This window comes from Periplaneta americana, chromosome 15 (assembly GCF_040183065.1).
Source record: "Periplaneta americana isolate PAMFEO1 chromosome 15, P.americana_PAMFEO1_priV1, whole genome shotgun sequence".
Lineage (NCBI taxonomy): Eukaryota > Metazoa > Arthropoda > Insecta > Blattodea > Blattidae > Periplaneta > Periplaneta americana.
The window spans coordinates 25009429-25025689 of record NC_091131.1 but is presented as its reverse complement, the minus strand read 5'-3'; the positions used below and the strand labels follow the sequence as shown (position 1 = coordinate 25025689).

Below are 16261 nucleotides of genomic sequence, written 5' to 3'. Positions count from 1 at the left end.
GTTCCCTACTGATCATATGAGGCAGGAGTCTAATCCTCCTAATAATGATGACCTAAAGAGGAAGTAAGTGCTAGTACTTCAACATGAGGCGAAGTAAGATGAATCAGGGTAGATGTCGACATGTACTTACTTACTTATAGCTTTTAGAGAACCCGGAGGTTCATTGCCGCCCTCACATAAGCCCGCTATCGGTCCCTATCCTGAGCAAAATTAATCCACTCGATTATTAGAGATATGGTCCCTCTCTTGCGTTTTCTTCCATTTATTCTCAGTTTTGTGCTAACAAGCCAATCCAGTGATAAAGTACAGTACGAGTAGAATAAAACTGCGAATAATTGTAGTGTAGTGTGAATTTAGTTTCACATTTCCATTTATTTATTCTGAGTTTTGTGTAAATATGCCAAAAGAGTGTTAAATAACAGTGGGAATAAAGTAAAACTGCGATTTAATAAAAAAAAAGCCTAGATGACCAGTTCTATCACGGAAGAGTGGCGTCATAATTTTAATGTAGCAGTGAAACGTCAAGGTCGTAAGGTCGTACTGCTTTTAAACAATGCTACCTGCCATCCAAGAATTGATTTGTCTAACGTGAAGTTAATTTATTTTCCATCAAACACAACTTCAGTTACACAACCGATGGATCAGGGTGAACCCGGAGGTTCATTGCCGCCCTCACATGAGCCCGCTATCGGTCCCTATCCTGAGCAAGATTAATCCACTCGATTATTAGAGATATGGTCCCTCTCTTGCGTTTTCTTCCATTTATTCTCAGTTTTGTGCTAACAAGCCAATCCAGTGATAAAGTACAGTACGAGTAGAATAAAACTGCGAATAACTGTAGTGTAGTGTCAATTTAGTTTCACATTTCCACTTATTTATTCTAAGTTTTGTGTAAATATGCCAATACAGTGTTAAATAACAGTGCGAATAAAGTAAAACTGTGCGATTTAATAAAAAAAAGCCTAGATGACCAGTTCTATCATGGAAGAGTGGCGTCATAATTTTAATGCAGCAGTGAAACGTCAAGGTCGTAAGGTCGTACTGCTTTTAAACAATGCTACCTGCCACCAAGAATTGATTTGCCTAACGTGAATTTAATTTATTTTCCATCAAATACAACTTTGGATCAGGGTGAAATTTACACTCTGAATTGATGCAGGACGCGAAGGAAATGTTTACAACGTTCCCTTAAAAAAAAAGTCGCGGCAATGCACTTTAAAAGAAATGTGGGGGCCAAAGAAACTAGAGCACAGAGAGAGGGAGAGGGAGAGACTGCAATTACGTAAGTTAATAATTCTTTGATGGGCGATCATAAGAGTACAAGTCAATTTTTGGCGAAATTGAGATATGTACAGTTTTGTCATCATCAGCTCGATATGTATGTCTGGTAAAAAGAGTACAAGTCAAAACCTGCTTTAGAACGCCGCATTCTCTGATGCACATAACAGTATCTTCAAAATCATGTACGATGTTAAACAGTTTTTTTGCTCTCCTGTAAAATAAGGTTTTTTGACTTGTACTCTTATGATCGCCCATCAAAGAATTATGAAAATAAAATTCACTTTGCATGTACTGTAGTAACTTTTATTTCATATTACTTCTTCATTGTGTTCTTCCTACAGTGAGCATATTGCAGTAGTCTATTCTTAGTTTTGCCAAAACTCAACGCTTTGTAAAACGAAAACCTGTGAAAACGGAAAAAAAAAAAAAAATCTGGAATGGTCGTGTTTTATTTTAGGGAGGTTTTACTGTATTCCTATTTACGGAAACCGGCATTTCAAAGCGACATGAATGTTAAACTCTCATAAACTTTGCTTTGGTTCCCTGAGGCATAACAAATGTGCTTAAGAAAGGGGTCCTAACCATTTACTACAATGAGGCCCTCTCTAAGAATTCATTTTAGAGACCTGTATAAAAAGACAGTCTTACTTTGTTAATGTTCCCTTTTCTCTCTTTATAGGATTTTATTCTTTTTATTATTATTATTTTTTTTTTGAAGATCAAAATTATTGCGACACACACACGTTAAGCTCTACTACGATTGTTTCTGTATCACAATTAAAATAATCTGAAATGTCTCAATATAAGTAATGAAAACAGCTATACTTGCACCATCTTCGTCTATATCTTTCTTAAAAGAAGTAGTCGCCCTCGGTACCGCAGTTGGTATAGCGCTGGCCTTCTATGCTCGAGGTTGCGGGTTCGATCCCGGCCAAGGTCCATGGCATTTAAGTGTGTTTAAATGCGACAGGCTCATGTCAGTAGATTTAGATTAGATTAGATTAGATTTATTTATTTAACCTGGTAGAGATAAGGCCGTCAGGCCTTCTCTGCCCCTCTACCAGGGGATTACAACTATAACATGAACAATAAGATTACAATTAATATTAAATTTACAATTACAATTACAATAAAAATTAAAGTGCGACAAGAATACCTGATTAATGAAAGCTAGACATTTTATCATAGAAGTTAAGAACAAAGAATATTTTTGTATTTACTAAATTACAAATTAAACCTAGAATAACAAAATTCTATAGTGATGAAATTACCGGATATTGAGATATTTTGTGGTAGATTAAAAGAACTATTTACAAGAAACCATGTCTGAACGAGTCTCAATTACTGACCAAGTGCCTAGTAAGTTTGCGTTTGAATTGATTTACTGGCATGTAAAAGAACTCCTGCGGGACAAAAATTCCGGCACACCGGCGACTCTGATATAACCTCTGCAGTTGCGAGCGTCGTTAAATAAACCATAATTAGAAGACGTACTCGTATTTGTTGTCGTTTCAATCCCGTCTTATGACATTTATACAGTGTGGTACAGCGGTTATTTTTAGCGACGCTGTTTCAGATAATAGGATATTTATTACGGTTGGAATTGGTGATAGCGAAAAGGTATTTGGTGAGATGAGGCTAAGGATTCGGCATGAGATTACCCGACATTCGCCTTACAGTTTGGGAAAAACCTCCTATGCTTAAGCGCATCTCAGAACCAACGGGCAAACGTCAAAGGTCGATTATTCAGTTCCCATCACCATGAAACTACACTGAGAGAAGCAATACTTCTTTGTGTTTCATTCCCATGACAGAATTTCACACACACATACACACAGTTACTAGTGCAGATACTCTTTGTCATTCCACTTTCATTGCTAGAGACAACATGGCACAAAGTTAAGACAAGAGAGAACATAACCAGTTACTGTACAAGCCCATTTCCTGCCCGAGGACTGAACACGGTGTCGCTGCATTCTGTATCCAGCTTGTGACACAGTGGGGAACGTGCGTCATCTCATAAAATGTTAATTTAGTAGGTACACAGCACCAAATAACATAATTAATTTTGCCCAGGATAAGAGGTCACGTTATTTCATTCGAGACGAAGTTGGCGAGCCCAGAGAGTGGATTTAGTCCCATCTTGCAGTGCTCTGTATACATGCAGGGGCAAGTGTGGGCTCCACTAGCTGCACGGGGTCTAGCCAGCTTACTTTAGAGGTGTTCCTCCCCAACCCCTCAGCAGACTACTCCTCCGCCCCTAATTAGGTTAATTAAAAATTAATGGAAATGCACCAGCAGCTCTGAGACGAGGCAAAACCAAGTACAGAGCGAGAAGATGAACCTCTTCTACTAATTTTTGCTTCTGTTTTTGCAGAAATGGAGGAAAGAGATCATAAGACGTCTCTCTTCGGATCTGTTACTCGTATGTTATGAACATAAAAAAGGGTTTTACACGCAAAGGGTAATATTTTATGTCTAAATATCGTGAATTTTCTCTACATGTGCAATATTACATATTTTCTAGTCCTGGTCCAGTTTAGAGTCCCGATCTGGCCTGGGATTTTTCATGTGAAAAATCTATAGTGACACTGTGGCTGAAAAGGTCGCGCTGGGGGTTTTTCTCGGGGTTATCCCGTTTCGCCATATTAAGCATCTACAACATTCCATCAACATTTTTCCATTTCATCATCATTCCATACTATTCATTCCCCGGACGCCAGTTGGAGGCGAGGTGCACGGGGGGGGGGGGAGGTAGGTTTAAACTGTCTGCTCGAAATCTGGATACGCAGCGAACCTTAGTGCAGTCAGTTGGTAAATATTGAGTTTATGCGTCGGCCTGGTTGGCTTAGTTGGTATAGCGCTGGCCTTCTATGCCCGAGGTTTCGGGTTCGATCCCGAGCCAGGTCGATGGCATTTAAATGTGCTTAAATGTGACAGGCTCATGTCAGTAGATTTACTAGCATGTAAAAGAACTCCTGCGGGACAAAATTCCGGCACGCCAGCGACGCTGATATAACCTCGGCAGCTGTGAGCGTCATTAAATAAAACGTAACGTTTTTTGAGTCGATGCAAAAGTTTGTAGCGTTTTCTCGCAGAGACAAAAGTTTTTTTTTTTTTTAATTCAGATGAATAGAAGACAGAAATTAATCAGTAATATATAAATGGTGTACTGAAGTGTAGGTAGGTGCTCATTTTAAGTGTGCATTCTGTTAGTTTAAACTTAAATAAAATTTACCAAGAAAGTAGAAATTTAGCGGTTCGGTTAGAGAAGCCAACGTAGGAAACAGAAAACGGATGTAGGTAAATTCTCATTTTTAAATAGAACTATAAATGATTGGAATGACCTACCTGCAGCGGTCTTTGAGGGCTGTCCTTCCTTAAGGAGATTCAAGAATATGTCGTGTATAAAGTGTAAATTAAAATTAAGGTGATATTTATTTTTAAGGTGACATGTATTTATTTAGCCTGACGAGTTACTCCCTTGGTTTGAATTGTAAATTATTTAGAAATAGCGTGTAAGAGGGTCTTAGACTATAAATGTTTAGTTTAAACGTAGTTCTGTTTATATGTATGAGTAAGGGTGTAATTATGTCTTATTGGGACTGTTGTATCAGTGAAGCGTGGTGAGTCAGTGAAGTTATGGTTTTACAGTGCAGTGAACAGTTCCAATCAGTGATAATTTATAGCGTCAATGAAATGTGTTCTATAGCGTCAATGAAATGTGTTCTAAAGTTTCAGTGAAATGTGTCATAGTGCCACTACAGTGAGTGAGATGAGAGAAAAGTGAAAGATTATTATCTGTACCAATGTGAAACTTATGTAGGGCCTATACATATGTAGGTTGTAATGTAAAATTAGGTTCACTTATTAAGTAGGTTACTTTATGTATTTTTATTAATTGTAATTATTGTGTATTGTATTGTGTATATAATTGTATTGTATATTGTAATTTTATTGTGTATTGTAAATCCCGAAAAGACAAAGTATATGATTATGTCTCGTGACCAGAATATTGTACGAAATGGAAATATAAAAATTGGAGATTTATTCTTCGAAGAGGTGGAAAAATTCAAATATCTTGGAGCAACTGTAACAAATATAAATGACACTCGGGAGGAAATTAAACGCAGAATAAATATGGGAAATGCGTGTTATTATTCGGTTGAGAAGCTCTTATCATCCAGTCTGCTGTCCAAAAATCTGAAAGTTAGAATTTATAAAACAGTTATATTACCGGTTCTTCTGTATGGTTGTGAAACTTGGACTCTCACTCTGAGAGAGGAACATAGGTTCAGGGTGTTTGAGAATAAGGTGCTAAGGAAAATATTTGGGGCTAAGCGGGATGAAGTTACAGGAGAATGGAGAAAGTTACACAACACAGAACTGCACGCATTGTATTCTTCACCTGACATAATTAGGAACATTAAATCCAGACGTTTGAGATGGGCAGGGCATGTAGCACGTATGGGCGAATCCAGAAATGCATATAGAGTGTTAGTTGGGAGACCGGAGGGGAAAAAGACCTTTAGGGAGGCCAAGACGTAGATGGGAGGATAATATTAAAATGGATTTGAGGGAGGTGGGGTATGATGATAGAGACTGGATTAATCTTGCACAGGATAGGGACCGCTGGCGGGCTTATGTGAGGGCGGCAATGAACCTTCGGGTTCCTTAAAAGCCATTTGTAACTAAGTAAGTATTGTTTATATTGTGTATACCACTGCCACCGGGTGCTTGCCCACTTGCAGTGTAAATAAATACATACATAAAAAACAAGGTGATCGATCCATTCACAACGTCGCGAAAATAAGTTACGTTAAGCATAATGATGATACGAGCTCTGTTATGTCTTCTGTGTAGATATCAGCCGTAAAAGTCCATATTTATGTCAGTGGCGTAAGTTGTCTTTGCACGTTTCTTAAATTAAATTTAAGCAATCCTTTATAAGAAGGATATCTTCCAAAATGAAAAATTTTCTACTGACCTTCATGTTCCGTCATAGACAGGTTTTACTGTATTTGACTGAAATAGCCATATAACTACATATAAAAATAGTTGGCCCGCATCCCTAGTCAAGATTTTGAATTACCATCCAAGAGGAAAGAGATATTTAGGAAGACCACTCAAACGATGGCACGAGACCGTAACAGGCCATCTGGCCTAATACATGGGATGATGATGATGATGATGATGATGATGATGACTGAAATAGACATGGATTTGAATTGGTTGAAGCAGGACGAACTAGATACATAGACATGCTGGAAGACTTCTATCTAAGATAGCCCTGGGCATGAGGGGAAGTGAAAGGGACGGAGAAACCCTCACCTATGTCCTTTTTGCTTACATCGCCTTATAAACAAACTCTCAGTAAGGCTTTGTGCATCAGTGGTGGATTTTAGGCGAGCAGAGAGAGCCGAAAGTTCGTAAAGCCATGATGTCCGCCTGATATAACCCGTCACTGACTTCCTGCCTGCTCGTATCGCCCCAAAACATAACTGTCTCAGCCGGGAAAAGTGGAGTGGGAAGTTAAGGGGTGGTCTACAATGACTCAATCGAGTTATTTACGTGCAGGCCTAATCTAAGACAATCAAAGTTAAATAAAAAAAAAAAGCATCGTATTGACTTCAAACATCCGCATCTAGATGCGATTTTGAAGTCAAGGTCCTTGCTTCACATAGCGATAGACCTGCACCTAAATATCTGCGTATACGGCAACCTGCACATACGTGGAATACACTCAAGCCTCAGAACGCTACATCCAAGAACTTAATCTTGAATCCTAGCATAATGCACAATATTTCGTAGGAAAGTAGCCTACAGGTGATGCTTCCCGTCCACGTTATGAGATGCAGTACATTCCGTAAGACAATGAGACGTTGCCATCGTATATTGGTTTTTAATAGACATTACGAATTCCGTGATGGCCGCTTTTGAAGATGTTCTGCTGAGCTCAAGACAATGGGCCCCGCCTCGTGTGCAACATGGAGCAACGCCTTGTGCTAGCTTGTAGCACGACTGTGTCTGATGAGAGATTGTGCGGCCCAACACTGCAGACATGACGGTTAATATGGTGCCCGCGACAGAGCGACCTAATGCATAAATCTGTTAGCACACCAAAACGACTTGCTTCGACTTCCAGATCATGTTGATTTTTGGTGACAGATTTCTTTACTCTCTTTAATTTCACAATTTCTCGATTTGTCTGTTTATTGTGTCATTAACGAAAGATATTAACTACATATCCTGCAGGCTACTTGATATTTTTTTTTAGGAAATTAACATAAAATATTTATACGTAGACCTATATTGTAATTATTACTAACATTATTTGATGCTCGGCCATGCCGAACTGTAGTAATTATACACCTGGTAGCAGTCCTTTAATGCATGTCATTAAAGTAGAGCTGAAACGAGATGTTATGGCACCAACCTGCGCAAAGTTTTAAATTGCCGGCCAGCAGGGTAGAGGAGTGGGGGTTGTTTGGGTTACGGTTCTCAAGCTCAGAGCGGCAGGCATATGCGTTTCATCTCTTTCCAAAAACATTCGTCTTATCTTAGTATCACCACTTTCCTACTCAAGAGTCCCAAGGTACCTAATGAAATTACGCCCGCTATTCCATCTTTATATTCTTATTCTCCGTCCGAATCAGACGACTGATCTGTGCTGGAATCAGATGTCCCTAAGTTTATGGGAATGTTCTCCAAAATACTGTCCATCACGTGCTCACTTTTAGTGTAATTGTTCTCTACCTTCTTCACATAATCACACACTGATATCCATTCTTGGAAGAAGCGATTGCAGAGTCGGCCTCTGCTTATGCGTAGCGGAGAAATTATAAATGACTCTTATGACTTCCTCATTAAAACTGTCTACAGCTGCAACAATCTTCTTCTTCGGCTGTGATATTTCCGGACTGGAGAAAGAATCTGCTGTTCCTGCCTCAATATTTTTCCCTTATTTCCTGATTCTTTCCAAGGTTCGCTTTGAAATACCAGTGGCAGCCAGTATTCTTGCACACACCACACGCTTTTCAATGGAATTGGTATTTCATTTACAGCCTCTTCTGACATGAATTTCCATGCATTGTGTGTTATTTCATGTCTTTGACTATGAACTACTCTATGATTTCACACCTTAGACAATGCCACAATGAGGGCGCTCAGAAGGACAATGTTTTCAGTACTAGTAATAGTGGTAGTAGCAGAACGATCTGAACACTCGGAATGCTAGTAACCAACTAACCCAACACCCCTCCAGATGAGTGTGAGGTCGAGTCCAAGCAAACGAACTAAAATGCGTCCCTCGCGCTGGTGCCATAACTTCTCGTCCGGGCTCTACACCTACTCATTAAAGTACAGGTGTTTTCAGCCAATGACAACTCAGCTTACAGGTGTTCAGCCAATGATAAGTCAGCTTTGTACCGTAATAAAACCGCAAGTATCGATTATTCTCGGATATGCAATCGAAAGAGAATTAGCGAAAAGTCACCGGAGGCTGGAAATCCAATACTGTCGCAGAAGGTTATGTTCTTTTACTATAATATTAGCGTTAATTGTAAATAATATTCAAATAAATTAAATTTGTCATCTCGTTTTTCAATGTCGAATTCAATAATCAAGGTTATACCAAGTTTAACGGGATTACATCAAGGTCAATGACATTATTGTTCCTCGGAAAAAATCAATACTTTCGCGTCTGCGCATATCTCACAATTCACGACCTAGAACAAGGTCACTTCCGATCTTGTCAGATACAAATAAAATGTATAAGTTACATCTGAATAATTTCAAGTTAGAAATATGGTCGAGCATAAAAAAAAGTCGTATGAAACTCGCCTATAATGGTAATTAAGAAGCTCGTATGAAAATTATGAAACTCGCTTGCGCTCGTTTCATAAACATCCATACTCGCTTCTTAATTACTATCATTATAGGCTCGTTGCATAATATACTATTTACATAAGACCAGAGTTAAAAGTTATATTAATGTTAAAATATGTTACTGGTAAACTCAGATTCCTCTTCTTTCAACTTTGCTTCAGTAATTAACCCACGTGTACTAAAGGAAAGGGGTGGTGCGTTATTGGTCCCTGTCCTAGGTTGTTTGGCTAGTGAGAGAGCTGTGTGTTGCGTCATAAGGAAGAAATTTAATCACAAACGTGCATAGGAAGGGAAGAGGGAAGAGGAAGAATGAAAATAATATCTTGCTCGTAGCTGAGGGACACTCATGTCGAGAAGATATGTCATCATAACATTGTTTAGTCAACAGACATAATGGTTTAGTGACGGGATACGTGGAAGAATATTGTGTTTTAAGACGGAGTGTACCGCGACATAATAAGGAAGCGTTAGGTGTTATGACAGCGCGGCCTGACCTGGGTGACCCAGTCCGCCAGTAGTGATGAGTAAACTCGCTCTTAGTCTATTTACTTTTTGCAAGGGACAAAATCCCTGAATCAAGCTGTAAATGCTTGGAAAATGAGTCTGTTCACCCATGTTTTCTGCTTTACTCTTAGGCAAAATATTCAGTGATGGTTTCATTACATGAGGAAATGGACGTATGTGATAAATTTGTTATTGCACGGTAGATAGCTAAAACCCATGATTTTACGTCAAAAGAACACCATTTTCAGAGGTACTGTAATGTTTTAGTGTTTATATAATACAGTAATAATAATAATAATAATAATAATAATAATAATAATAATAATAATAATAAAAATTCTATGTGTGTAGGCTCATACTATTACTACTACTACTACTACTACTACTACTACTACTACTACTACTATTACTACTACTACGGTATCATAGCCCAAAGTCGAACCTTAGCCTCCTCAATTTTCTTCCTCCAACTGTCCCTGTCCTGTGCTAAAGTGAGGAAATAATTTTAAAGAACACGAGAATGCACGTAGCCTATCTCCTCTCATTTTCCCTCATTTGTCACATCATTGCAAAGTGGTCTGAAAGATTAAATGCGAGCGCTTAAGAAAATAAATATGACAAAAGCACATAAAACGACAAATACACTAACAATTCCCATGTAATGGTAATACATCTATCGGGAATCGAATCCGGGCTTGCTGGATTTGTAGCCTGAAGAATATAGGACTCATAATGTTACATGAGAACGTTAAAGCAAGAGCAGCAGTTGTCAAGAAGGCAAATGTTCGTTAGCCGGAATTATAGTCACGTTTCAGCAGAGCTCCTTATATAGGGGGACGACGAAGAGACTGTCACGCCGGAAATGGATCATGCGGGTTCTCGCTTCCATATTGGATTGAAAACGGCGAGATAAAACAGCTTTTATCTATTTGTTCATTCTTCGCTTTAAGATCACCGTCAGCAGAAAGGTCTGCTTTTCAATCGACTTGTTACTGATCATTGGATTATTGCTCCATTGCAGGAGCAGTTGCAGTTCTCATTGGGCTTTTCAAGGTAAATCCTGCGATGCTGTGGTGGGAAAAACGGTTATGGGACATTATAATTTAATTCCGTCGTTACCATAGGCAATATTACATTACTCATAGGTTATTATTTTATCGATAATTTCACTAGCGGTTAGCATGATATTTAATAATAATAATAGTTTGCTAATAGAACAATAATAAACAAATAACTAGGAAAGAAGACATAGATTAAAATCCATTATAAAACATTCAATTTACTAAATTAGTACAATTTATTGGCTGGAATAGACTTGGCCTCCTGCAATATGAAACTCGTGGGTAAACATTTGAAAGTCGCTATAGAAATTATCATAAAACTTAAGGAGATAGAGTTGATCTTTAAAACTTCTACAATTTATATCCGAAATTTATAGAATTTAAGCTACATAAACATGCCTACAATACCATGATCTGTACAAAATGTGGTGCTATTAGGGCTATTAATTTTTGAAATTATATTTTTTTAAATATATATATTGTATAGAGCTCAATAAAAATCTCCTTGCGACAAAGTTTTCAAAATGTTTAGTTCAATATATAATAATAATAATAATAATAATAATAATAATAATAATAATAATAATAATAATAATAATAATAATAATAATAATAATATTTGTTTTTGAGCTCAGTCTAAATAGAGGGTCAAAATAAATTTCTCAGTTTCACAAATTTACCATTACAGGAAATTTTATTTTAAATGCAATATGGATATGCCCTGAAGTAACTTAATATTAATATTAAATTAAATGCTAATTAAATTGTGTTTATTGACATTTAATTGACCTCTGTGAGAAGTTTCAGACTATTCTGAGAACTATTTCGCAAGAAGCTCTTTCTATTTAAAAAAAATTCTTAAAATTTAATAGTCGAGGGAAAAAAAGCATTAAAAAGCGTTTCTCTCTAAACATATTCACACATCGTATGTTTGGCCACATTTGATAAAGGGCTCTGAAAATAGGAAATGAAAGCATATTATGAAACCAGAAGCTTCAAATAAAATTACGAACATAAAAACAAAAAAGGGGATTATGTTAATATTTTACCATTATTTTACCACAGTGTCCTCTTAAACAAATACGTGAGGTTATAACATTTTACTCTGAACTAGGCACTTTTATTTAGTGATAGCATTCTAAGCAGCTGTTTTATGTTTTTTTTTCTTTACCAGCAACTTTTTCAAACACAGAATTATTCTGAATATTGATTCTAAAACATTGAATTATTTCATTCCCTATTTTTTGGTTTTAAATTATTAATACTGGCATTGCTGTCATGGAGGACGTAGCTGCAATAAGGGCCCAAGGAAACTTTGTTATACGCTATGGTATAAAAGGACCTATGGGGCTATGGGCCCTTATTGCAGCTACGTCCTAAATTGTCCTCCTGGGACGAAACAATTACGAAACATCACACATAAGGCAAAAGTGGTATACAAAATTGGCAATATTGCAGTCACAGATGTCTCTGAATTCTTACGCTCCGTTGGAGAATTGGTACATAAGCGAAATATTCAAGAAATAAGTCGCAATATCTTAACACTAGAATTATCATTATGCGTTAAGATTTATATTATTTGGTCAAATAAACAATAATCCTGTTATATTTGTTCATGCTGTGCCAAGAGGCAATCCAACAATCTGGCATGTAAAGAGAAATTGTGAAGAAAGAGGGAAATTTAGCTAAAATAATGACTTCCCATTATTACCTCTGGATGGTCTTCCCCAATTAAAATAAAAAGTATATTAAAGAAATTGCTTCATTAGAACGTTGGGTTAATAAAGCCCAACAGCGTTTCTAATTTGAACGCGTCGTTAAATGAAAAACCAATTATTGTGACATTTACTGGACATTGGCCTTACGGCCTGTGAAAGATGTAGGAGGTCTACTTTGCTCCGAAGGGACTCGGACCGCCGGTGACCCCATCATAAAACAATTAGTAACAGACACTAGTTGTTTGCGGTTTGTATTGTTTATCTTTGTGGTACTGTTCTGTATCTCCACTTGAGAAACAAACAAATGCACACTTCCAACAACAACAAAACCTCCTACTTGTTCTGGCCAGCCACTGTCAATAAAATAACCCCATGGTCAACATATTTTCCCATTTCTAATAATAAAAACCGAAAAGAAGAAATACGAGGCGTGCCAGACTTCGGTACAACTAATGTAAAGACTTATATTTAGGTCTTGGGTTTTTCAAACCTCGATTTCACTAAAACCTACCGCTAAGATTAATACTGATCGATACGGTGGCCGACTGGTAACACTTTCAGCCTGCCACGCAGGCAGACCGGGTTCGAATCCCGGTCAGGCCTGGGATTTTTCATAGTTACACTCATGGTGGACAAGGTCGCCGTTGGGGGTTTTCTCGAGGTTCTCCCGTTTTCCTATGTTAGACATCTACATAATTTCGTCAACATTTGTAAATTCCGTCATAATTCCATAGCATTCCCCGACCGCCGGCTGGGACGAGTGGGATTACTTGTTCGAAACCTGGGTACGCAGCGAACCTTAGAGTAGTCAGACGGTGTGAGTTGCAAATGCGTCTAACTTGAGGATTAGCGCAATAGAAAGGTCGCAGTACTGGGATGTTAGCATTACAACAGAAACTGTAGCTATTACAACAATACGAACAATTGATATTACCGTACCATTTCATCTCTTAAAACTGCTACTTCATTAATCGCTATGAAAACACAATATTACCCACCACTATTACAACTACAGTTACTACTGCTGCTGTTTATTGACAAATGAGGGGCTTAGAACAAAAAGCAGGTAAGTGACATTATTAAAAAATGAGGTAAGTGCGTGTTGTGATAGCCCAAAAGGATGTTTCTTTGGGATAAAATCAGGTAAGTGATCACACTGTGCAGTGCTGCTATATGGGCATCATTTCACCAAACTAGTGTATAATATTTCATTGCATGTAGAACTTTAACTGTAATTTCCTCAAAACTAGGTTTCTGTCACTTACCTGCTTTTTGTTCTAAGCCCCTCAAGTCGCTTTTAGAGAGCCCGGAGGTTCATTGCCGCTCTCACAGAAGTCCACTATAGGTCCCTATCCAGAGCAAGATTAATCTAGTCTCTAGCATCATATCCCATCTCCCTTAACTTCAGTTTTATATTATCCTCCCAACTACGTCTCGGCCTCCACAAAGGTCTCTTACTCTCAGGTCTCTCAGCTAACATACTACATGATTTTTCGCCCATACGTGCTACATGTCCTGCCCATCTCAAACGTCTGGATTTAATGTTCCTAATAGTGTCAGGTGAAGAATACAATGTGTGCAGTTCTGCGTTGTGTAACTTTCTCCATTCCCCTGTAACTTCATTTCTCTTAGCTCCAAATATTTTCCTAGGCACCTTATTCTCGAACAACCTTATCCTCTGTTGCTCTTTCAAAGTGAGAGTCCAAGTTTCACAACCATACATAATAACCGGTAATATAACTTTTGAAAACAGACTAGATGACAAAAGCTCCTAAACCGAATAATAGAAGGCATTTATTATATTTATTCTGCATTTAATTTCCTCTCGAGTGTCATTTACAGTATATTGGTTACTGTTACTCCAAGGTATGTGGTAGCCTATTTGGATTTTGCCGTCTTGTCAAATGATAAATTTCCAATTTTTATATTTCTGTTCCTTACTATGTTCTGGTCACGAGACATAGTTCAATCACATACTTTTTTTTTTTTTTTCGGGATTTACTTCCAAACCTATCTCAATACTGCTGCTACTACTATAATAAAAATTATGATTAATTTTACATATAACACAATAAATCACACAAACCATACAAACCTCCATTAGCACTACTACTACCACGACCACTACCTACTACTACTACTACTACTACTACTACTACTACTACTACTACTACTACTACTACTACTACTACTACTACTACTACGATCTTTCAGACCTTGAAGAAACTTGACCAAGTACACAGCTGAACTTTTATCTTCGGAAACAGCAGATGAACATGACGAGGGGCCATGCCATTAAAGGGTTCATATGAGGTTGGTATCATTGACTAAATGATATTTACCAGTTCGGACAACACAGGAGAAGCTTTTCATAACTCAGTCCTTACGGAAAGATTCGACTCCCAACAGAAATGGAGAAAAGTCTGCTGGTTTTTAACGAGCTTTAAATCGCAGTGGAGAATATCTTTATGCTTAGAAAAAAACTTTAAAATGTTCATATTTTACAGACACATTCGCAACTTTAAAATTAGTTCATGAGAGCGCATTTTACCAGTAATTGCTGACTGGTGTAGCTATTTGGGAAGCTTACTTTTTAGCCATCCGTTAAAATAGCAACATAACGTAGTGCAAGCAGTTTTGCGTTTTCTAATTGTGTCTGCCATTGTTTTTTATGCTATAGAGTTAACAATGTTCTATATAGTATTGATTTCCCTCTGCCCCAGACATGTTTCAGCGTGGTTAAATTTTTTGGCACAATACTATTCATTCCGTACTCCTATTCCGTAATTAGTTTTACTTTATTTCAGAAGTCAAAAGCCACACAAATGAGAGAGATATTTTTTTTTATTTCTCCCTGAGCTGCTGACGCATATACTTGATTATTTCCTAACTATTCTGGTTTGTTGTATAAACATTTGCACTTCAAGCGTTAATTGATGTAATGTTGTGAAATATATATACCTGTATATATATTTAAACGCACGAAAAATATGGAGAGACAGAACTGTATGTTACGTGCATCCGTATTGGGTATTAAAAGTTTATCGCGTTTTCCTATTGGCTGGAGTAGCTGAGCTGTTGTTCAAGGTAAATTAAAAGTCGAGTTAATTATTTCGGTCTGCTGGCCTCTGTCTCCCAGCAACGCGACAACCAAGTGCACCGTGATCTGCGAACAAGAACGGCTCAAGTTCAAGTCACGGAAATGCACATTTTCCTCCCAATTTTTCTACCTTCGTGTAAACAGGAAAATAACATTATAAATCATTATAACATACGAATTCTATTTTATGTAAATGTGTGAAATAGTTATGATAGGGCCTACATGTATTAAAAATTATATTTTATGAGCAGAGGAATTTTTGCAAAACGAGGTCGTACGCTTAGTGAAGCAAGCCCTACGAACAAAATAAAACCAGTTTTAATATTTGTCTATAGTACACAATTTTTTAGATGGCCACTTGTTCGTTCCGGTATACAATTCCCATGGCTTCTCTAATAGTGTAATAGTGAAACAACATATTACAACCAAGCGGTGTTATGAATCAGTCACAGAGCATTGGACTGCAGATTGAAAAGATCACGGCTCAAACCCCGTTTTCGCTTAATCCTTTATAATTAAACTTAATTTTAAATTAATAAATATAGTTATCAATAATTTTAAATCAATATATTTAATTTGTATACTTTTCTTAAGCAAAAAGTCATTTTTAATAGGCCTGGAATTATTTGAATTGTTTTATTGATCGGTTGCGATGCTGCAATGTGACATCAGGTGGGAAACAACAATCTTCGCAAACAGTTGAAAGTCAG

At 37.4% G+C, this 16261-nt stretch overlaps 1 protein-coding gene and 1 non-coding gene across 7 annotated transcripts in view; one reads left to right on the top strand and one right to left on the bottom strand.

Annotated features, from left to right (window-relative positions):
- Eph (Eph receptor tyrosine kinase) overlaps positions 1 to 16261 on the bottom strand; it is a 1260465-nt gene that overhangs the window by 617305 nt on the left and 626899 nt on the right. The gene's annotated exons all lie outside the window — the stretch shown is intronic.
- On the top strand, positions 4118 to 4191 carry TRNAR-UCU (transfer RNA arginine (anticodon UCU)). The gene has a single exon. It is a non-coding gene; the product is annotated as a tRNA-Arg (tRNA).